The 25,226-nt window shown below is 40.7% G+C and overlaps 1 long non-coding RNA gene across 1 annotated transcript; it reads right to left on the bottom strand.

Annotated features, from left to right (window-relative positions):
* LOC137301309 (uncharacterized) lies at positions 1-25,226 on the bottom strand. The gene is made up of 3 exons (XR_010958266.1): positions 25,134-25,226; positions 3,625-3,864; positions 1-307 (listed from the first exon to the last, which is right to left on the bottom strand). It is a non-coding gene; the product is annotated as an uncharacterized lncRNA (long non-coding RNA).

Here is a 25,226-nt window from a genome sequence, read left to right as displayed (position 1 = left end):
ATACATAACACAGTGAATCAAAAATCAGAAGTTCCTGGGCATATTTTCCATAATGAAGAATTAATTGATGTACGAAGTAACAATTTTTCTTTCATACAATCCTTTTTAAACAGAGAATAGTAAAATAAAGTATCTGTAAAATGCTTTATGTACGAGCTTTGGCTGGGATATTATGAACAGCTACATAAATAATTACTGCTCCAATGAAAATGATTCCGAATGCAGATGCTGCTATATTTAATCTTTTGGCAGTCTTGGAGGCACCCCTGGCTTCTTCCATGCTCCCATAATCAAGAGCTCCATTAGCCTGAAAGCACAGTTAAATAAATTTTAATGGCACATGAGAAGTAATTTAAAAATGTATCTCCAATGTGTTTGTGCTGAGATTTTAATTACCTTCACAATAAGATAATCAGTAAATATGATGGCAATTCATTATTCAGATTACTCTGCACATTGTCATCCAAATGATCCCTGATTCCTGTTTTATTTTGTTCAATTTTCTCCCCACCTTCCCTACAGGTGGTGACTTGTGCTGCAGCATTGCTTCGTAGGCCTCTGTAACTTGTCTTAGTGACCATTCTTCAAAAATAACTTTGTTCAGTGAGTGCTGACAGGTGATTTGAGGGACATCACAACTGTGGCCGATCCTGCACTCATCTGCTGTACACCCCGATAATTTTCCAGCAAGACTCAATGACTACCGATCAGGAGTTGGGAGTGGAATTGCCAACTAATTTATCTGCTCCCTGGTCAAATGTTACTCAAATTGATTGCCAAGCCTCCACCACCTTTGGACTAAGATCAGCTAATTCAGCACAAATCAGGTGTCAAAGTTGGTACGTATCTTGCATTACTCAGTATCACACCAGGCAGCCAACCTAAAGAGCCATTAGTGGAGGTAGTGACTACTGTTAATTTTTTAAAAATACAGATTAAAAAATGCAATATTTTTTGATTTTATATTAATTCAGAATAAACTTTTCATGAAAAGTCCTCAAGTGATCAAAATGAGATATTCAGTTCAGTACATTGAAACTATTTTCAGGCGAGTTATCCATGATGTATCTATAAAATAAATATAGCACATTGCACTTGTAGCAGTTCATTAGTAGATTCATTTAAGAAGTGTCAAAGTGATGTAATCAATGAGATGTGAAGATATGGAGGAACTCATGTACAGAGCCACATTCTGCAAATCCAAATTTAACATGGAGAAGCATATTTTTTTGTACAGTATGTTTTGTTTAAGGTATTTTCTGTTTCTACTGAAATGGTGGATAATCATTGCATGGGCTGTGGTACAAAGATTTTGCAAACTGGATTTTTGTACATGTAATAAATAGAAATCTAGAAGTATGCATAAACATGATCAGAGTTTGCTGTGGTATATTTGAGCACCTTGTATGCTGTGAAAGATTTATGAAGTGAGAAAGTTTTCATAGAGGTCTTGAGGACATTTGAATGGTTTAGCATTTGTACAGCTGCTTTATTGGTATAAATGCAGCACGTGATTGGAGCACAAAGAGAGAGTCTTGGGGGAGACCCTATTGAAGTTTTCAACGGTATAGATAAACTGAACCCTAGTAAATTTTTTTGATGTAATCACAAACTAGGGGGCACCAATTCAAGCTCAGGAGAGAGAAGGTGAACAGACACTTTGTGGGTGATCTTGTTCAGGGGCTCTCCCACTTGTCCACCCATCACATCGGTGGAAAAGCCACAGAAACACCGGATAAACTGCATAATCCTTGATATTTTTGAAAAGTGTTGAGAAATGTTACTGAAGTTATCAAACTATAAGTCAAGTTTTGACATTATTCATAAATGTAAATCATCTTATCATTTTACCAAATCTTCCAATCACGTCCCTAGTCTCATCAAATGCCTAGGATGTCCTAATTCTGGCAGTGAAAAAGCTGCTTTTCTCACTTGCATGGATTCTGCCAACAATGGCCAGTGTAACCTTCAGATGCCTTTTTCTCTTTGTCTTGCTCTCCAGCATAGTTATAAAACAATCCAGTCACTTGTGCTATGAGTACTGCTAGAATTGCTTCCATAGAGTTCTCTTACTCACTGACTAGATAGTAGAAAAAAAGAGCTGAATAATGGCAATGAAAAATCTGATGAAATTGTCAAGAGAGACGATAACGAATTGAGCACAGAAAAAGATGGCAATAAGAAAGACAATATAAAACTCTATTTTCCAAAGCCCTGCTGGTGGCATGGGGTCATCACTGGCAGTGGGTATAAGTTGGGAAGTCAGGACTCTGGCCTCATGCACTGCATGCTTACCACACCCATTTTTCCAATGGGTGACTTAGGGCAACAAAAGTAGGCTTTGGTGCAAGTATATAAAGCTCACTTTGCATAATTGTTCAAATACGGTCCCATGCTGAGTTTATTGATGACGGGCGATGCTCCCCTCAAGAGGCATTCTTTGTCCATACAAATCAGATATTTTTCTGAGAAACAGGCCTGGCCGGATCTATACATGTTCTTAAAAGGTAGGTTACATTTGGCTAGTGGCTGATGATTTTTGGGCTTTTTTTGGACATGTCTGTGTTGCTGCATTGTATATCTTGCATATCGTCTTTTTTTACTACAGTCCGCACTTTACCAACTCAATTGCCTGCAGCGTTACTGCACAAGATGCAGCTAAAGTGGGAGGCACTTGTTTTTAACTTTGAAAGTTTATTGTCCTGTTCAGCTTCTTGTGTTGGTGACAGTATGTTTTCTGACTTATATTGTGCATTACCTATCCAGTAATGTGCATTGGGAATCACAGCACTGAAGAGAGAGCAATTACTGCAACCAATCGTGGATAGATTGGTTTCTGCTGCATTATGAAAACATTCCAAGTTAAACAACTCTGCAATTGTTTCTGGTGGGTAAAGACTTTAATATCCCATGGGCAACTGCCAAGAATCTTCCAGTAGTAAAAGGTACTGCTGTGTTGTTGTTTTTCTTGATGTCATGCAGACTTCATGGCAGATTTTATGGATAGTAATCTCGCTGGTGATCTCCATCCAAACTAAGTTGCAGGAAGAAGGGGTTTGGAGGAGGAGCTCCAGCCAGAGCTGAATATTGCTACCATCCAGGCCAATACCTCTTCTGGTGCACCACAGAAATATATCTCTCTCTTCATTTTTAGGCACCTTTCCAAAGTTACTGATCAGCAAACCTAAATTATTATTTCTTTTCAGGGTCAATGCAGTTATTTACCCTTTGTTAAAGTGGAAATCTAACAATTGTGATCAGAACTATGATTAATTACTTGAAATTTGCAAAACTTTACAAGCAGCAGAATTATGTCAAACAATGTACAAATATGTTTTCTTGCACATTTGTACAATGTATGATGAATAACTCCAATAGCGACCCTACTGGACGATATCCAGGAATTTGATATTCTTATTTTTTAACAAAACTTTCTTTAAATGTCAGTTGATATCTTACAAAGTATAACTATATTTATTTTGTAATTTCATTGAAAAACCTAAACTAAATAAAATGCTGAGCTAAGTAACAGTGAATGCATAAAGTTTAAACATGTTTAAATTTCATTTCTTTTTCATAGCAACGGTCTGAAGTTTACAAAACTCATACAAATGGACAACTAACCTTACAGGAATAAACCACTGCTGCTAGTCCAAGTGGAAGACAGCAAAAGATTGAACTGAAAATGGACCAGCCTAAGTAGGTTACCACTGGTCCATCCTTGGGATTTTGTGAGTTCTTCATCATCAGGTTCCAATGATGTTTTGTGGAGTTCTCAGTCTTTCTGATGCACTAAATTATTTTGGCAAATAATTCTTCAGTGAGTCTTTAAATTATTCCACTTCCTATTATTGTGGGTGGGCCCTGGAAGGAGAAATGTGCATTAAAATATAGTTAGTATTGTGTGGTTCTCTAAAGCAAGGGTTTCCAACTTGTAACCCTCAAAGCCCAGGTAACTCATTCTTATTTGCGCATATATGCCCTATGTGTTATTTTGTCCTATTTAAATTTTGTGTGTCTTAGTTTGAAAGCGTTTGTTTAACACTGTTGCCTCATTGGTAGATATACCCTAAATTATAACTCCAAGACCTATTAGAATCATCAACTTGAGATATATGCAGATTAATGGGAACATGCATTTAAATTTATGTGGCCCTGAGGCTCCATTCTACGCACCTTTGCGGCTCAGGGGATAAAGCTTGGACATTCCTGCCGTGAAGCCAGGACAAACTCTGAATTTAAGTTCAGACCTATTTTTATAGTTTAATTAATAAAGATATCGTAATGTGCTGTTATCAATACACTCTCGACAAAATGATGGTTCATTTTATCCATGATCCAGATCTTGCTCATGAAATTCAAATGTGGACCCTAATGAAGACTAGTGCTTCCCAAGAGTAAGGAAGTCAGAAAGGGAAAATTGGATACCCAGTCATGCTGGAGCAGTTTGTGTTAATGGCTATCTCAGAAGCATTGAAATGGTGCATGCATTGGGAGACCTAAAAGGAAGGGGAAGAAAAGTTTGTTAAAAATGCAGGCAAATAATATTAATTACCTTCTGATTAAGGATTTTGCCATTTTCCTGTTATTACTTTCAACTGTCCTACTGTGGGTTTAATGTTCTTTAAATCTGCAAGAATTTGTATTCTCAATGTATGTATTTCCTCCCATTTTTTAGGCTCCACTGCATCACTTCACCTGAAAGGATAGCGAGCAATCAACCTCCTCCGATAGTGTTGCCTACCCCACTCTCTATCAGACAATGGCTGTTCAGTGTTCCTAGATTAAGGTTTAACTTTTCCTGCATAGTACCAAATATATTTTTTCTGTATTGCTTTGTTGAGTTTGTGTACATATTTTGGTAAACAATGATGACTACAGAACAAAAAGTTGTGGAATAATGGGGGTTGTTATTCTTTGCTTTGCTAATTTTAGCAAAATAAGATACATGAGTAAATAGCAGTGTAAAGTAGGTAAAGGACACAATACTTGTCCATTTTTAGCACGGCTCTAATCATTCCTATCTTTCAAAAATGAATCAATGAACATTGGCAGGAACTGTGAAAAAGCTATTCTTTGCTTATTAAGGCTTTGTAAGGTTATTATTGAGAAACTCATGTAGCATTCCACAGATGTATAGAAGTACACAACATGTCCAGGTATTGGCCCTTGTGGTACTCCGCTCAATACCTTCCTCTGTTCTGACATTATGCATTACACCTCACATGAGTACTCTTTGCTTTCTATTTCTTGACCAAAATCTTTCATGTGAGACCTTGTCAAATGTTTTCTGTAAGTTCAAAGAAACCATATCATAGGGAGTTGAACTATCTACTTTACTTATAATTGCATCTAGGGAGAAACAGGATCTTCACATTCTATATCCATGCTGGGCATTTTATATTAAGCTTTTGCCATGAAGGTAGCTCTCCAAACCACTCCTTAGAATAGTTTCCATTATTTTACCTGCTATTGATTTTGGGCTAATGGATCTGCATTTGGCTGGATTAGATTTGCCTCCTTTTTAACATACAGGTACTACATTTGCTTGATCCTAAATCCTTGATACTATTATATATAAACTAGTTCCGATCATAAATGCCTGTAGAAAGGTTTAATCATAATACGAACGGTATTACTTTTGAGTAGAATGGATTAATTTTAATATTAAATTCACACCTAATTCCCTTAAGTACTACAATTGATTTGATTGATTATATTATTATTTTCCTTAAGTCAATACTAAAATACCTAAACTAAGTAACTAAGGTGCTATTTTCCTCTTTTGCAAGAAATAACTAAGACATTGTTTTTGGAATTTATAATTGTCAATTAGAATTATAGGCTGATTTGATGAAGCAATGTAGAAAGTGTTAATGTGGATATATTTTTCAATGGACATTTGTAATGTAAACTGATTATTTTAAAACAATAATTAAGTTTTATACAATCTATGCAAATTCTTCCAAATCTTGTCGTCCTTTTTTTTTGATTGACCCCTATTCTGAATAGTTCACCTTTTTCATTTCCAGTATCTCCATATTAAATTATAATAATTTGCCTTTAACTAGGCTTTCACAATCTGTAAGAGGTTTTGAATAAGCAAAGTTATTTTTCTTTGTTTTTCTCCACTAATTCCTTTGCAATTATTTAAGGTTGCGAGCAAACATATAGTAGTAAAAATATCAGACAAGAAGAGTCTGTTATTGTTTTCTACTAGCCTTACTGCCTGTTTTTCATTAAGCTTAAAACCTAGAGGAAGATATGACCCATTATCTCCTTTATATTAGTTTCAAACTATTTTCTGCCTCTTTTTAATTACAAAATTCTTCCTCATCTTTTGTGTTTGTCTCTCACTGTTGTGCTGATTTCCATTTCTACTCTTCAATCTGCCCACCTTCCATCCTGCCTTTACAGATGCATTCCTTCGACTGCCTAAACTGTCACTTGTTCCCCCCGCCCCCTTTATTCCCCACATTCTAGAACTTGCCAATTTCAAACATCAGTACTCCAACTCCATGAACAACTGTTTATGTCAGCAGCTGTTTTTTTTGCACTATGTTTATAACATGTCATCTGGATGCACGTTAACTGTCTGTGTGAACTGTTCTCAGACTCATTTAACTTCCTTCCACTCAGTACAAACTGACACAAGAGATTTGAACTCACCAATCCTATTTGACAGGAGTTGATGGCATACTTTTCAGCAGTAGATATTGTTTCCTGCCATGTTTCATTTATATTAGGTTTTATTAGTTAGAAACTAAGTAATAGCACAGTCAAAATAATAAAAATAGAAGAGATTTCAGTCCAATGTATTGTGATGTAGTATTGCTGTATGTTACATTACAGCCCATTTTAAATGAAACTTTGAAATGAGAACAGAAATTTCCAAATAAATTATATTAGAATTCTCCTAGTGTCACAGCTCAAATATTGCCAGATGGACTATTTAAAAAAAAAAAATTATTTTGTTATTTATTCTTTTGTCTTCTTTTCTAATTCTCGTATTGATATTTGAACTTGCTATTCAATTTCCAGTCAACAAAGTTTATACTGACTGAGGCACAAAAGCATAAATGGCTTTAAACCATGAGCATTGTGTTCTTTGTGTGGAGATGCACTCCTGAGCTGAAAATCATCACCCAAAGGTCACTACTTCTTATTTAAGTGTATGACGTTTTTTGTGGTTTTGTGAGCCACAGCTCTTAAGTTTCGATTTAACACATAAAGAGTAGCAGATAAATTGTGAATTATGGTGGTTAAGAAGCTCATTTCCTGCCCCATTTATTAAGATGTGATAGCAGTTGTGGTAAATATTTCTCTACATGATCTTGGTACCTCAGGGCAACCTCAATAGACATAAGTGAAGTGGTACAATCAGACTCGGAAGACTTCTTTTTCTCGTCAGGATTTAATGTCCTTCCTATAAGAGGGCACCCAAAACATACACAGTATTTTAACTGTGGCCTAACTGATGTTTTGTATAACTTCTCATTTTTTAAAATTCTTGTGCCCCTATTTATAAAACTCAAAAATTCTATTGGCCTTTTTGGTGACTTTATCTGCCTTCCTGCACCTGGGCATTCAGGGAATTATATATTTAAACCTCTAGGTCTCTCCGTTCATCCACATGTTTCACTGTCTTCCCATTAAGTGTATATTCCAACTCCTTGTTTTTACTCTCAAAATGTATTACTTCACACTTATCCACATTGAATTGCATTTGCCACTTGTCTGCCCATTCCGCTAACCTGTATGTCTTATAGGAACAGGAGTACCATTCAGCCTCTCGAGCCTGTTCCACCATTCAATTAGAGCATGGATGATCTGCATCTTAACTCCATCTACCTGCTTTGGTACTGTAACCCTTAATACCCCTGCCTAACAACAAACTATCAATCAGTTTTGAATTTTTCAATTGACCTAACCTCAACAACTTTTTGGGGGAGAGCATTCCAGATTTCCATAAGAACATAAGAAATAGGAGCAGCAGCAGGCCATCCCGAGCCTGCTCTGTCATTCAATCAGATCATGGCTAATCTTCAACCTCAACTGCACTTACCTGCCCATCCCCATATCCCTTGATTCCCCATGAGTTCAAAAATCTATCCATCTTAGCCTTGAATATATTCAATGACTCAGCATCCACAGCCCTCTGGGGTAGAGAATTCCACAGATTCACAACCCTCTGCATGAAGAAATTCCTCCTCATCTCAGTCTTGAATGGCCGCCCCCTTATCCTGTGACCATGCCCCCTAGTTCTAGACTCTCTCTAGGCAGCGGAAACAACCTCTCAGCATCTACCCTGTCTAGCCCACTCAGAATCTTATATGTTTCAATGAGATCACCTCTTCTAAACACCAGAGAGTATAGGCCCATTCTACTCAACCTCTCTTCATAGGGCAACCCTCTCATCCCAGGAATTAATCTAGTGAACCTTAGTTGCACGGCCTCTAAGGCAAGTATATCCTTCCCTAGATAAGGAGACCAAAACTGTACTCAATACTCCAGGCGAGGTCTCACTGATCCCTGTATAACTGTAGTAAGACTTTCTTACCCTTGTACTCCAACCCCCTTGCAATAAAGGCCAACGTGCCATTTGCTTTCCTAATTGTCTGCTGTACCTGCATAGTAACTTTTTGTATTTCTTGTATGAAGACACCCAAGTCTCTCTTAATACCAACATTTAATAATTTCTCACCATTTAAAAAATATTCTGTTTTTCTATTCTTCCTACCAAAGTGAATAACCTCACATTATATTCCATCTGCCATCTTCTTGCCCACTCACTTAACCTGTCTATATCTCTTTGCAGACTCTTTGTGTCCTTCTCACAGCTTACTTTCCCACCTAGCTTTGTATCATGAGCAAACTTGGATACATTACACTCGGTCCCTTCATCTAAATCATTAATATAGATTGTGAATAGCTGAGGCCCAAGCACCGATCCCTGTGGATCCCACTAGTAACAGCCTGCCAACCTGAGAATGACCCGTTTATCCCTACTCTCTGTCCTTTAACCAATCCTCTATCCATGCTAATATATTACCCCCAACCCCAGGAGCTCTTATCTTGTGTAACAACCTTTTATGTGGCACCTTATCAAATCCCTTTTGAAAATCCAAATATACTGCATTAACTGGTTCTCCTTTATCTACCCTGCTAGTTAAATCCTAAAAAACTCTAATAGATTTGTCAAACATGATTTCCCTTTCATAAAACCATGTTGACTCTGCCTAATCATATAATGATTTTCTAAATACCCTGTTACCACTTCCTTAATACCACTACGTTAAACCACTACCCTTTGTGTGAAGAAGTGTTTTCTGAATTCACTCCTGAGCGGCCTAGCTCTAATTTTAAGGTTATGACCCCTTGTTCTGGACTCCCCCACCAGAGGAAATAGTTTCTATCTACTGTATCAAATCCTTTAATCATGTTATACACCTCAATTAGATTACCCTTTAATCCTCTATATTCAGTCTTCTTCATTGTTTGACAAATCTCCTACAAAGTTACATTTATAAAGTGTCTTATTTTGTTCTCAGAATGTCCCAAACTATTACACATCCAATAAATCATTGAAGTGTAGGCAAACATGGCAGCAAAATTCCACAAACAACAAATTAGATGAATGGCCAATTAATCTGCTTTTGGTTGAGGGAGGACTGTTGGTCAGAATATTAGCAGAACTCTCTGCTCTCCAAATAGTCCTTTTGGATCATAGAAACAAAGGAAAATAGGAGCAGGAGTAGGCTGATCCTCTAACTCAATACCATATTCGCGCTCTCTCCCCATAGCCCCTTGATGCCTTTTGTGTCTAGAAATCTATCTAGCTCCTTCTGATGGAAGCTTTCCTTTTTTGCCTTAACTTACCCTGTGTGCTCCTTGACATCCAGGGGGCTCTAGATTTGGCAGTCCAACCCTTTTTCTTTGTGGGAACATGTTTACTCTGAACTCCTTGAATGCCTCCCACTGTTCTGATGTTGGAAACATAGAAAATAGGAGCAGGAGTAGGCCATTCAATATGATCATGGCTGATCCTCTATCTCAATACTATACCTAGTACAAAGGAAGATGGTAGTGGTTGTTGGAGGCCAATCATCTCGGCCCCAGGGCATTGCTGCAGGAGTTCCTCAGGGCAGTGTCCTAGGCCCAACCATCTTCAGCTGCTTCATCAATGACCTTCCCTCCATCATAAGGTCAGAAATGGGGATGTTCGCTGATGACTGCACAACCTCTCAGATAATGAAGCAGTCCGAGCCCGCATGCAGCAAGACCTGGACAACATCCAGGCTTGGGCTGATAAGTGGCAAGTAACATTCGCGCCAGATAAGTGCCAGGCAATGACCATCTCCAACAAGAGAGAGTCTAACCACCTCCCCTTGACATTCAACGGCATTACCATCGCCGAATCCCCCACCATCAACATCCTGGGGGTCACCATTGACCAGAAACTTAACTGGACCAGCCATATAAATACTGTGGCTACGAGAGCAGGTCAGAGGCTGGGTATTCTGCGGCGAGTGACTCACCTCCTGACTCCCCAAAGCCTTTCCACCATCTACAAGGCACAAGTCAGGAGTGTGATGGAATACTCTCCACTTGCCTGGATGAGTGCAGCTCCAACAACACTCAAGAAGCTCGACACCATCCAAGATAAAGCAGCCCGCTTGATTGGCACCCCATCCACCACCCTAAACATTCACTCCCTTCACCACCGGCGCACTGTGGCTGCAGTGTGCACCATCCACAGGATGCACTGCAGCAACTTGCCAAGGCTTCTTCGACAGCACCTCCCAAACCCGCAACCTCTACCACCTAGAAGGACAAGGGCAGCAGGCGCATGGGAACAACACCACCTGCACGTTCCCCTCCAAGTCACACACCATCCCGACTTGGAAATATATCGCCGTTCCTTCATTGTCGCTGGGTCAAAATCCTGGAACTCCCTTCCTAACAGCACTGTGGGAGAACCGTCACCACACGGACTGCAGTGGTTCAAGAAGGCGGCTCACCACCACCTTCTCGAGGGCAATTAGGGAATGGGCAATAAATGCCGGCCTTGCCAGCGACGCCCACATCCCGTGAACGAATAAAAAAAAAAAATATTCCTGCTCTCTCCCCATACCCCTTGATGCCTTTTGTGTCTAGAAATCTACCTAGCTCCTTCTTAAATATATTCAGTGACTTGGCCTGCACAGCCTTCTGTGGTAGAGAATTCCACAGGTTCACCACCCTCTGAGTGAAGAAATTTTGCCTCATCTCAGTCCTAAAAGTTCTACCCCATATCTTGAGACTGTGACCCCTCGTTCTGGACCCCCCCAGCCAGGGGAAACATCCTCCCTGCATCCAGTCTGTCTAGCCCTGTCAGAATTTTATATGTTTCAATGAGATCCCCTCTCACTCTTCTAAACTCGAGTGAATACAGGCCGAGTCGACCCAATCTCTCCTCATACAACAGTCCTGCCATCCCAGGAATCAGTCTGATGAATCTTCGCTGCACTCCCTCTATGACAAGTATATCCTTTCTTTGGTAAGGAGACCAAAACTGCACACAATACTCCAGGTGTGGTCTCACCAAGGCCCTGTACAACTGCTGTAAGACTTCTTTGCTCCGGTACTCAAACTTTCTTGCAATGAAGGCCAACATACCATTTGCCTTCCTAACTGCTTGCTGCACCTGCATGTTTGCTTTCAGTGACTGGTGTACAAGGACACCAAGTTCCCTTTGTATATCAACATTTCCCAATCTATCACCATTTAAATAATACTCTGCCTTTCTGTTTTTCCTTCCAAAGTGGATAACTTCACATTTATCCACATTATACTGCATCTGCGATGTATTTGCCCACTCACTCAACTTGTCTAAATCGCCTTGAAAGCATATAACAGTTTGTCGAATCAATCTTTGCAGGACAGCAAGGCAAGACTTTCTCTTAAATTAGATACTGTTAGCCGAAGTGTATTTCACATCCAATATCAAAAAGCACATTTATTAACATTAACTTCCCTCGACTATTTCCACTGGTGGGGAATCCAGAAACTTCATGAAACTATTTCACTGGTGCGAGAATCCAGAACAAGGAGGCATAATCTTAAAATTAGAGCTAGGCCACTTAAGAATGAAATCAGGAAGCACTTTTTTCACACAAAAGGTAGTGGAAATCTGGAACTCTTTACCCCAAAAGCCTGGGAATGCTAGGTCAATTGAAATGTTCAAGGATGAAACTGATGGATTTTAGTTTGGTAAGGGACATGGAGCAAAGGCAAATGGCAGAACAAGCTCAAGAGCTGAATGGCCTACTCCTGTTTCTATGTACATAGATCATTTGGAAGGGGCAAATTAAGTACAGACCATAAATACTGGTGAATCAAAAATCAAATGTTCTTGGTCATATTTTTCATAATACAGACTATTTGGTGTAAATAACAAATGACATTTTCTTTCTGGCAATCTTTAAAAAAAAATTGGCAGAGGAAACTATCTGTAAAACATTTTATACATAATGTTTTGCTGGGAGACTGTTCGTAGTGACATAAATGACTGCTACTGCAAAAATAATTATTCCAAATATATTTGTTGCTACAGCTAATTCCTTCAGTTTTATAGGTGCCCCTGGCTTCCTCCATCTTCCCACGATCAAGAGCGCCATTAGCCTAAAGGCATAAATAATTTTTAATGCAAGATCATAAATTGTCCAAAATAGACTACATAGAAGAAACATGTGTGTTCAATGTATTTTTTCAGTTTTAATTAACTTTACAATAAATAAGCTGATTAATATAAAGGCAATTAATTACATCAATTTTTCATGCTCCAACTATCCAACCTCCTGATTATCAGCCAGAAATTTTGTGAGACAAAGCCTTATGAAAGATGTCACTTTGTGAAGGAATCTACTAACAATTCATTAACTCATCTTAACTGACATAAATCAACATCACATCTAGAAAGATTAAGTTTATGTTATTTGCATCAAACTTGTATTTCACTGGGGAGGGAGTGCTGGAGTGGAGTGGGGCAGGGGGGTGGTGGGGTGGGGTGTATTACATCTGAGGCTGATTTTGCCGTTACCTGACATCCAGACGCACACTTTCCAACAGAAGTCACTTAATAGCAATCAGGAGTGGGAAATTAACATCAACTGCAAAGTTGTATCACCTACAGATCGGCTTGGTTGGTAGCACTTTCATCTCACAGCCCCTATTCCAGGACTTGAGCATCTGAGACTTCAGTACAATACTGAGGATGTGCAGCACTGTCAGCCCTATTTTTCAGATGAGATGTTAAACGGAAGCCCGTGTGTGAATGTAAAAGATCACAAAGCATTATTTGAAAAGCAACAATTTATTCTGGTGTCTTGGCCAACATTCCTCTCCCAACCCAAAACCACCACCTGGGGGGGCATTCAACTCATTTGGTGTTTTTGAGACCTTGCTGTGTGCAAATTGACTGCTGTATTTGCCTATATAACTGACTGCAATTCAAAAATAATTAATTCACTGTGAACCAATTTGGGATGTGATCATCTAACAATATAAACCAGGTATCCATCTTGATACATTTCCAGTCCGTTTTGGGCAACATACAGCCTGCACAATTATTTACTGAGCTATCAGCAGAAGTGAAAAATGCATTTTTTAAAGAATTGATCAAAAATTGTTTATGCAGCAGTATGGATATTGGTAATAAACAAATATAGAGGCCATAAGCATATAATAACTTTGGACACATAAAATACACTGGTCCTGAAATTACACTGTGAGAGAATGAATGCTTAACACATGCCTAATTTACCCTTCTTGCTATTTTAATGGAGACATTAACCTATTTAAAATAAACAGGCTAACTCCTCTGCCAAATTTGCAGAGCATATTTAAACAAGCACAAGTGTTTGTAAGACAGTTTTGCATAGCATCATTTCAGGGCTATTAAATTTAAAATATTAACCGTGTGTGTGTGTGTGTGGGTGTGAGAGTGTTTGCAGACACTGTTGTTATTGTAGGCAAACGTGGCAGCTAATTTGGACTTGGCCGGGTCTCTCAAACAGCAATGAGGTATATGGCCAGATCGGTGGTGGGTGGGCTTTTGGAGTCTTGCCACAGTGTAATGTTGATGAGGAGGGGGTGGGGCAAACAATCTGGGCGCCAGGAACCCACTGGTCTTCCTAGTGGAAGCATTCAATGTCTAACATCACTTCTGGTGAGCAATTCCAAAATTGTGGTGGACCACTGATGATGAAACTGCTCCCTGCTTCATTTCCTGCCCCATCCACCTTGCAACTGCCCACAATTAGGTGGTAGAATTATGGAAAATCTATTCCTTCATGTATCTTACAGCTGCTTTGCAATTGCAGATTGTGCTGTGAGGATTTAGTAAGGGATTCAGTATATGAAGAATCATAATAAATGGAGGATACTTGTTCCATGGCAGTATCACGGCTCCAGATTTCCTATCACAAATGCCTCTACAGATTCATTGCCAAAAAGATGAGGGCCATTTCTTCAAACTCTGACCGGCCATGGCTGGTACACTTCCTGTCCTGGTTCTCTCTCGATGGTTGTGAGCAGCCTTAGTCTGCAAGCACTGCACCTTTAGGAAGATGTTATTAAGTGCCTCAAGCAGCAACTGTGCCCTGACAACCTACTTTCCTGTGGAAGGTCTTATACGGTATTTTTCCTGTCTGTACTCTTTTGCATGTTGTGAAATGTTGTTTATAGTATAATTGTCTCCAACTGCAAATGTTATTGCAAAAAAAATCCTGTGTGTGCTTTAAAGGTTATCTCCTTAAGAGCATGGTAGATTAATAGATGAGCATTTACTTTACGTTCATGCAATGTATGAAGAGTGTACATGTGTAAAAAAGTGTCTACACTTAGCTTTCGCTTTTTTTCCTTATGTCACTGAACCTTTTCCTCATTTGCTCTCAGGTACCGTAGATCTGGGAGACTGCATTCACTTGCTCAGTAACTTCCATCTATGCAGCTTGCAGCTGGGACTTTACAAGTGGGTACCTTTCAGCACCAATCATTTATTTTGCCAGCTGCGAGGTTTTGTCAGCCTTTTTTTCCATGCATAAAATAGCCTTTTGCCTGGTTGAAATATACACATTTAGAATAATTAAGCCTTTGTAAAGGCTAAAAAAACTTGCACTCTTACATTTTAATGGCTGCATCCCCATACATTTCCCCAGTAGCCCACTGGTGACTGCTCACTCACAAAATTTCCCACCCTGAATCTTGGTGTAGTTCCAGTGTTAGGCCCAATATGGGCCAAGAGCTTGATATGACAAAACAATTAGTGCTGGCCTCAGAATATCAGCCTAGCTTGAAATTAGACTTGTTTTATTTTGAATCGCAGAAAACCAAGCTTTTTGTTTCTACGGCATGAGTAACGTTTCACAGACACTTGGAGCATGATTTTACTGGGGAGCTGGGAAGGGGGCGGGGGATGTGGGTGGAATTCCTGACTGGAAACCCGGACGTCCTTACGATTTTGACATAAGGATGTCATTTATTTTCTTTTTGTATGTTTTCCGCCGGACAGGAGAGCAGCCAGGGAGAGGTTGGGGATCATCGGGGGCGGGGGCGGGGTCGGAGATTGTTGAGGGCGGGGGGGGGGGGAGCTTTGTAGGGTTGCTGCAGGTAGGCTTGTTGGGCCTGGGGGGGGGGGGGGGAAGCACTCCTGCTCCACCAGGCCCCTAAGCTGTGATATAAAGGCACTTACCTGCAGTTTGAGCCTTCTTGCCTCCTCTCACCAGGCGTAAGGTAGAAGGCCCGGGAATCTCATCTCCCAGGAGTTAAAAATAAAAAAGCTGTTCAAATGGAGGCCTCGTCTCTCCTCCATTAAAACTGGAAGTGGGCAGGCCGGAGGCGGGTTTTAGATTTTTGACATTTTTACTGCCCCGCCCACAACCAACCCACCTGTTTTTCCAAGTTAAAATCATGTCCTTGGTAATTAAAGTCTTCCCATCAGGTGTATAAGCTGTTTGAAACCCAGGAAGTCAGTGCTTGGAAGACCAATACTGAAAAAAAATCTTTGTCATGGTATATGTATGAAACAGACTTTAAGCAGAGATTATGATACAATAATAATTGTAATGTATTTTCGTACTATTATCACATCATGAACATTTTATACATTCTTAGTTACACTGAAGAGAAAATACATTTTGAAACAAAAAATGCTGGCATTATGTATTTCTGAAATATACTTTTAATAAACTGCAAATGCACATTAAAAAAAGTGGACTAAAGTACATTAAATACAGAATACAAGGGTTAATAACTATATGCCAGTAAAAACACACTGACCGTTTCCCACAAGGTGAGTTACCAAAATGAGCTATGCTATTAGAGAGAAGTAATCATGGGGGACTTTAATCTTCATATAGACTGGGTAATGAGTTAGAGCCAGTTTCTACATCAAATAACTGATACTAATAGGCACTAAACTAAGCATCTCACTTGGAGGTCATTGAATAGCTGGTGTAGAAAATATCACTCTGGTGCAGAAAAGACTGCTTTATGAAGTTGGGCAGAGTTGTAGGAGCTGTGTCTAATAGGGTTCGATGAAGTAGGGAGGGAGGCTTTGTGTGGAGCATAATCACCGGCATGAACCTGTTGGGCTGAATGGCCTGTTTCTGTGCTGTACATTCTATGTAAATCTATGTAACCATCCTCTACTTGACTTGGGAGTGCTTGATGCTGACAATGAAAAATTTGGCCTGTATTCACTGTTGTACAGAGGGTAAAGCGGACCAAGTTTAAAATTATGAACAGGTTTAAGAGGGAAAACAGTAAGCCAGTTGGTGAGTAGACAACAAGGGGACATAAACTAATGATCAGTTCTAGAAGCATAGGGGGAGAAATTTGGAAGATTATTTTTCCATGAAAAGATTAAGGCATGGAATGCTTTACCACAAGTTGCTACTGAAGTTAAGTCAATCAGAACATTTAATAGGGAATTAAACAATTGAAGACAAACATTAAAGGGCTACAGGAAAACAGCACACACTTGGGATTGCAGTAGTCGCTCTAGTTAGGGAGCTAGCACTGCACAGGTACGATGGGTAGAAATGGTCACCTGTACCAAAATTTCGATGAAATCATGGCGACATAGCTCAAATTGTTTATAACCATTATCTGAACCCTCTGAATGAAACACTGGTTTGATATCATTCCATAGTATTATCATTCTGTAATACACATTTATGTGGCTTTATTTGCTTTTAGTCAGTTTTTGTACTAATATCAGTTGTGAGTGTGGACATCAGCTGTCAGCGTACTCCATGTCCTTCATATGTGATGATAATCCAAGAGGCTTAGTAATTGTGAAGCCATTACTGCCTTTTTATCATCAGGGCTAACGTGCAGTTGATCGCCTAGAAATTCGATGGTGCCAGGCGTAAAACGGGCGTTGAAGCATCCAATGTGGCCATAAATGTGCTGTAAGATGAAGGCAAAAAAGAGGCATCTGGGTCCATGCCTTTGCCTATGCAAATAGGGGAGCCTAATGCCTGGTTGTGGCCTCCTTTGTAAAACTGGGCTACCCTGAACACAGCAGGCGCTGGACTGACTGCGTTCAGGAAAATGTGGTCTCGATGTGGCCTAACCAATGGTCCTTAAAGGGACTGCTGCAGGCCGCCACCAAAATGGTACTTTAAAAAAAAAATACTTACCTGAATGTGGAGCAGGGAGCTGCAAGAGTGCTCCTCCCTTCTCCACGTTAAAACCATGGACCGCTGCCAACCATCACTCAGCGCCCTCCCGTTTGCCTCTCTACCTCTCCCCGTTCCTTCTATCGATAGCTGCCTCCCTCGCTCCCTCTCCCCTTTCCCGCTCGCCGCCTCCCTCCTGATTGCTTACACCCCCCCCCACCCCCCAGGACCGACCTGAGGGCCGCTGCCAATGACACGTTGGCCCAAAATTTAAATCTTGTTCGCTGGCGAGCTGCCTGGGGATGCCCAGCAGGCACCTGCAGCTCATTGGCCTCGTCCGAAGCCCAATATTGGGTGGACCTTGGGCCTACCCATTCTGGCGCTGGGAATGTTTCTTATGTCCACTTCGCACCAGTGTGAACCACTTCCTAGGCCTTTATGTCCAGTATACTCGAAAAGCTATTATTATAATAAAGATTGTAATTCCAGTTATTGTTGCTATTAGGTTTAATAATCTGGCAATGCGAGATGAACGCGTTGCACTTTCTCGGTCGTTATTTCTAGTAGCAATGTCAGCCTGAAAATATAAAGAAGCCATTCAAATGACAAATACAGAACCAAGAGTATAAAAGTCAAATCGAGAAGTTATTCTCCTATTTCTTGTCCCATGTTTTTCATTTAAAGTCACCATATTAAAAACTACTTCAACAATATTGTTTGTTGAGTCTTGGAGAAATATTTAGTTTCTGAGAACTAGAGGGTGTACCTCTGGGACCTAGGTTCAAATCAATCCAGACTCCAGCAATCAAAGTCTTCTCTGTCTGCTGGCTGTAAAGGTCCTATATATAATAATTTTATTAAGTCTCAATCCAGTTCAGAATGGAAATAAGCCCACAGCAAACATCATCCATTAATTCAGCACTAATTGGCATTAAAGTAAAGCCACAGGATGGCTGGTGGGGCAAAATGGAAACAGGTGTAGACAGAGGTGCTCGTCTGAGGCTGAAGCACATTCTTAGGCGAGAGTAGAGGCGCTTTACTTTGCATCTATCTGTGGTATACCTGAATTACAAGTACTTCATACTGACACTGGGGCCTTGAAGTGAGAAGTATTCCATTAACATCCCTCACTTTTGAGCTCAAAAGTTTGTTTAAAAAAACATGAAAACAAGAACAATTTCACAAACCTATGTTCTCTTAAAGCACTTGTAAATCACTAACACTTCCAAACTCAACTATTCCAATGCTCTTCTGGCTGGCCTCCCATCCTCCACGCTCGATAAACTTCAGCTCATCCAGAGCTCTGCATATCCTCATCTGCACCAAGTCCTGCTCACCCATCACCTCTTTGCTCGCTGGCCTACATTGGCTCCTGGTCACTCATGGAGACACTTCATAGTCTCACCTCTCCCTCTCTGTAAACTCCTCCAGCCCTACAAAAACTCTGTGTTCCTCCAATTCTGGTCTTTTACATATTCCCCCCTGTGGCAGCCATGCCTTCAGCCGTTTAGGCTCTAACTCTGCAATTCCCTCCCCAAACCTTTTCGCCTCTCCTCCTTTAAGACCCTCCTTAAAATCTACCTCTTTCAGTCACTCCTCCTAATATGTCCTTCTTTGGATGGGTGTCAATCTTTGCCAGATTATGCTTCTGTGAAGTGCCTTGGGACATTTTCCTATGAATTATATAAATGCAAGTTGGTATTGTTGTTGTGCCTTATAATGCATCTTAACAGCTCTTCACTGTAAGCTTGGTGGGTCAGCAGAGAGAGTGTGCAAAGCACTCTGGCAACAGGCATGCCCATGTTTTAGCAGAGCACGTCTACTGTTGCCGTGCCAATATATTTGCCCTGTAATACATTAAATATGGCAAGCAACAAATATTAAGCACATTGGCAACTTGAGGTATCTGGGTTTTAATGTTCAAAAACACAGGTAGTGGCTGCTGGCCAGCTTGGGTAACACACATCTTCTCTCATACTACTCATGCCAACATTTGGCCCTTTTCTATCTGTTTGCAAGACAAGGCCATACATAATCATCTAAGACCTTAGATCCTTTACAATGGGGCACTGGATATTCTGGGCCTAGAGGCAATAGTGGGATTCAGGGAGGGCGAGGCCAGAGTCCTCCTCCAAGCCCATGGCTAGTATTTTCCTTTGTTTTTGATTCCTTAATCTTCTTATTCACTCATTTACTCCCTCCAACAAAGGCATACATTTTAGCACTGCAGCACAACATACTAAAATAGCTTGCCATATAAGCTGCCATATGTAGACTGAAAAGTTTTGAAGGGTCAAGGGAACAGTCCACAATCCACAACTGTGCAATGCTGCATATGCCAGACCAAGCTGCAGATCACCATTGGAAACATGGCTACTCAGGGTTCTCTACAGCACAGCCCCATTGCCTAAGGTCCTAAACTCAGACAGAGTTTTCGATGGACTGATCTGATTGGGGCTAAATCTAAAGCAGTATACCTTTTCTGGATTCACCACATTGGGGAAGCAGATTGTGACAGCCAATAACCCGGGCTTTAATAACCACAATGCTGTCCAACAATCTGCTCCCATACAGATTTCTGAGAAGCAGTAGGCAAATGTCAGGGCCTGGTACGAATGATTGAGATGTCTCATAGGGTAACTCCAACTTACTGTAAATTGTACTTGTACTTTAATTTCAGTTCACATAAACCTACAGATGCTCTCTATATAAATGTTATAGCCTTTATCAATACTGATTCAAATTTTTGTTATGGATGTCAACTAACCTTGCAGGAGAAAATCAGTGCCACTAACCCAAGTGGAAAAAAGCAGCATAGCAGATTAAAAACAGACCAGGCCATATAAGTTTGCTGCCGTTCAGATTCGGATAGTTGCATATTTTCCATCTTCAAATGATTATCCCAGCGTAATTGTGCTTCTCTTCAGTGCTGCTTCACGTAGTTTACCACACAATGCCAATTCTAAGCTAATAATTCTCCAGTCAGCCTAATATCCCCTGTTTCCCTAAATGAATTGGTAAAGTGTGAAAAACAGAACCTGAACAAAAAGAGTATATAGTAAAATTTAATGTATAAGTCATACCTTTTGGCTCCTGGTAAGTCAGGCATTAATATTTTGAAGTGCTATTTTCGTTGGATTTTGTTTTCTGCACTACATGTGCATTCCTGCCAACCATAGTTTTATAGTGTTGTAAATTACATCAAAAACAGAAATCAAGTTAGTTTAATGAAACCAGTTTAGATTCTTGCTCTTTTAGGTCACTTTACCTAAAGATTTATTTTGTTTTCCAGCAATACAATAAAACCGCAATCCCAGAGACACTGCATTATGGAACACAAAATCCCACGATAATAGCACTCCAAAATCTTATTAGCCATAGTATCCCTCTGGCATGTGGAGCGTATTCAGCTCACTTCCCAGTAACAATCATGCAAAATCCCACATCAAGGCATAATGTCTGGGTCATAGAGCTGAGTTCTTCCAGTTCTAGATTGTTAGCAAGGAAGAAAAGGACTGCATAGTCAGAGGCCTCACAGACTTTTGTGTGACCTTATCTAACACTTTAGTTGACTTCTAACAGTCGATGTGACATTTTATCATTTTATCTGAGTAATGTGTCATGTGGTTAGCTGTGTCAGTTATCAGCTCTGATTTAACATGCAGGTCCTTATCAGCAATGTCAATCCAAGTACCATCCTAATGCGCCCATGTTTCCAAGTCAAATTCACAGTGTTCAGCCAGATCAGAGAGTTTTCAAACAAATTATTTTTTTGTTTCTCTTTTTTGATTGCGCTGGCAGAAAAATGGCCATTCGCAAATTAGGTTACATTTTGTACACCGTAGCTGATTTACTTGTAAGGGAGAGTCTGGCATGACAGAACTACTGGAATTTATCAGGTTAATCATCACACAGGGGCTGATTTTTCTTTCCATACAGAAAAGGAGGTAAAAAGGAAGCGCAGACCCACAACATTGGGTTGTCTAGCGATTTCTTGGAAGCAAAGGGCAAGCATGATTAATTTGTTTTTTAAATAAATTTTATGGATGTGGGCGTCGCTGGCAAGGCTGGCTTTTATTGCCCATCCCTAGATGTCCTTGAAAAGGTGGTTGTGAGCCACCTTCTTGAACTGCTAGTCATGTAGGTGAAGGTGCTCCCACAATGCTATTAGGTTGGGAGTTCCAGGATTTTGACCCAGCGAGGTGCTCTGGCCCTGCTGCCTCATTTTCCCCCAAAATGCAAGAACAGGACAACTTTGGAGGGTAAACAGGAGAACATACGACCCCTACCCCCTTTTTGCAACCTTCCCCGAGATCTTTAAGCCTGGAGGCTTTCTGACTGCTGTTTTTGGACAAAAATTTGTAACAGGCAATTGTAGCAGCGTCGTACTGCCTAGTCACTTATCACTATATACACCACAATGGAAAGTGGCCTGGACAGTATTATGGAGTCCATTACTCAGAAACCATAAACCTCCTCAGAAATTGCTCCTCCACCCAGGTAGCTGACTCAGCTGTGGTATACCCTTTTTATGCTCTTAGGATGCCCTTGCTTTCTGCTCCACGATAATATAATTGCCAACAGCATTCATACACTTGGGCAAAAAAACTTATTTATGCTAATTAGTAGTTTTGCAGCTTTGGTGATATTTCCAAATCTTCCATTTTGTTAAATTCACTAACTCGGTCTTCCCTGGAGTAAACTACCCACTTTTTAATTTAACTGTGTAGTTGTGGAGTGTCATCATCATCCATGATCTTTAAAAAGTAGAAATTGGATTTTTATTCACTTTTTAAACTGATGTTTGTTAATCAATTTCTGCAAGGATGCCAATCTTAAGAGTAGTGCTTTCTACCCATATTGCACTACTTTTTACTCAAGGCTAATTTACTGAACCATACAATATAGTATTATCTCTCAAAGCTTCTACAACAGTTCCCTTCTTCACTATAATTGCAAGCTGTACCTTTTCAGTATTCTGCCGATGCTGTTCTGTATCCTAAGGATTAACAATTACGCTAATCTGCTTACTGCATTAAACATTGTCTCACGCTATTCTACCACACATTTTTTTGGCAGATATTAACATAAATTTACAATTAGATTGAAATATGAAGCACTAGTTTGGCAAATACTAACACTATATATAAATATGAGAGGGATCTATAATAGATCAATCATCCTTCAAAAGAACATCTCTGATACCTTTCGGAAAACAATCTGTTTCTGAATGGAAAATTCCACCTTTTATCCTCTTGTATCAGTTTTGGTATTGGTGAAACATTAAGTTTTGTCATACATGCAACACAATGCATACAGTGAAAACAGAACTGAGTACTTCGGCTGACGGTGACAGAATTTGGAAGTAACTCTAGTTCTGTTTCAGTGATCAGCTTTGTAAAGGGAATTAGGGGTTACGGGGAGCGGGCAGGAAATTGGGCATGAATTTAGATTTGAGGTTAGGATCAGATCAGCCATGATCTTATTAAATGGCGGAGCAGGCTCGAAGGGCCGATTGGCCTACTCCTGCTCCTATTTCTTATGTTCTTATGTTTTAGCCGTTTAATTCTTTTGAAGTCAGGCTTTCAGACAAACACAACACTAAACATACCTGAATGCAGTGGAGAGGTGCGACATATATACTTTTTGCAAGTGCAGAGCTCCTGAGACATTTTCATGGTTGTTCTATGCTGCATTTTCTCAAAGCAACCAGATCCTTAAACCTTTTAAAAGGAATATCCATGGTTTTACAGCTTATTTTCAAGGTTTCAGAGATTTTCAAGGTTACGGAAAACAAGATTTCAGGTGAGAGTTTCCCTTCCCCCCTCAGCCATTCCAATGACATAGATTATGGGTACAACTTGTGTGCATCCCAGTGCAATGACAGCTGGTACTTTGAACCAACCTGTAGGCCTATGTAGAACTATCCAAGCAATGTGAAAAAAACAGTAGTTCTACATAGGTCTCCAGGTTGGTTCAAAGTATATAACTACTATATATTCCACCAATTATATTTTTTCTGTGCTTAGATAGATTCAGATTGGCCTCCAAGTTCATGAACAAACTGCAGTATTGCCAAAAGCAGACTAAGATTGGCAGCAGTTCAATTTAAAAGGGGTCAGTCTACTTTATGAGTGGCCTGCTTGGAAATATCTCAAATGTAAACCTTGGGCATAATTTTCACAGTGAAAAACAGGTGGGTTGGGGGCATTCAAAATTTCAACCATTTCAGACCCGCCCCCAACCCATCCATTTCCGGTTCTCCCAGGAGGCAGGTCAGGCATTAAAACCATTCAAGGAGGTCTTGGGCCCCCATTTTCCGATTTCAACCCCGGGGGCTGGGATTCCCAGGCCTTCTCTTTTATGCCTCGTGAAAGGAGGCAAAGGGAGGAAAACAGCCTGGGGTGGGGGAAGAAAGGGACCCAAGGGGCTTTAAAGGCAGACAATGGAAACTTGCACTCCAAAAAGTACCACGAGGTCCTTATTTGTCATCTTTTCACAATACTACTAACACTGTTTTATTTAACGACAAAGGGGACATAACCAAAGATAGCTGCCTTTCTGATAGCTTGTGGGCCAGGAGGAGCAGGAGTGCTTCCCCCAAGCCCAACAAGCCTACCTGCAGTGACCCCCCAATGATCGCTGACCTCCCCCCCACCCCATCGCGGACCCCGGAACCTGCTCCCCCCCCCCCCAACGATCGTGGACCCCCGATCCTGACATCCCCCCCCCCGATCCCTCTCCCCATGACTGACGACCCTCGTGCCAACCTGTGCCCCCATCCATACAAACAAAGATTTACCTGAACACGTCCGCCCCCTGGCTGGTCTCCCGTCCGACTGAGACCAGCCTCTCAATCAGGCCGGTCAGTTGAACGGCAAATCGACAAAAAAAAAGACGTTCTTGCGTCAAAATCCTAAGGACATCCGGGAAACCCGTACTTCTGAGTTTCCTGTCCGCAATTTGACCCCCCCCCCCTTCCCGGCTCGGGATCAAAATCATGCCCCGTATATCAAAAACCCTCAAGTTTTTTATCCACCTTGCCTTTTTCCCCCATTTGGCTTATAGGCCATAATGTACTGACATTATTTATTAAGGCTGCTATGTATTATAGTGAAATGTCACCATAAACTAAAATCCCATGCACGCCCTTCTGCCTCCCCCACGTTTGGTTTTCTCATTTGGCAAAAGGAATAATTGAAGCAGCGTGGGAAATGAAAGTGAAAACCCATTAAAAATTCGAAGAGCTTCATTTAACCGAGGTAGGGAAAACAAAAGTGGTTGCATTTTACCCACAGGAAACACCAACGCTCGACGTAACTGGGGATCTGTTAAGTCCAACGCCCCAAAGCCGATGAGCACAGGCCCGGGCTCAGCCGCTCCACAAACGGAGCAAGTGAGCTCGCTGGCACCGCCATTTTGTACACCAATCCCGCCATTTTTGTTTTTGTACAGTACTTTACTGACCCGATCTCCGCGCGTCCCACACTCTGGGGCGGCGTTCATTCACCACTCGGCCGTCACTCGCACCTCATGCCGCCGCCGCCGCCCGCCCGCCGG

This window comes from Heptranchias perlo, chromosome 33 (assembly GCF_035084215.1).
Source record: "Heptranchias perlo isolate sHepPer1 chromosome 33, sHepPer1.hap1, whole genome shotgun sequence".
Taxonomy (NCBI): domain Eukaryota; kingdom Metazoa; phylum Chordata; class Chondrichthyes; order Hexanchiformes; family Hexanchidae; genus Heptranchias; species Heptranchias perlo.
The sequence above is the reverse complement of the archived record's forward strand: the minus strand, read 5'-3'. Positions and strand labels throughout refer to the sequence as shown.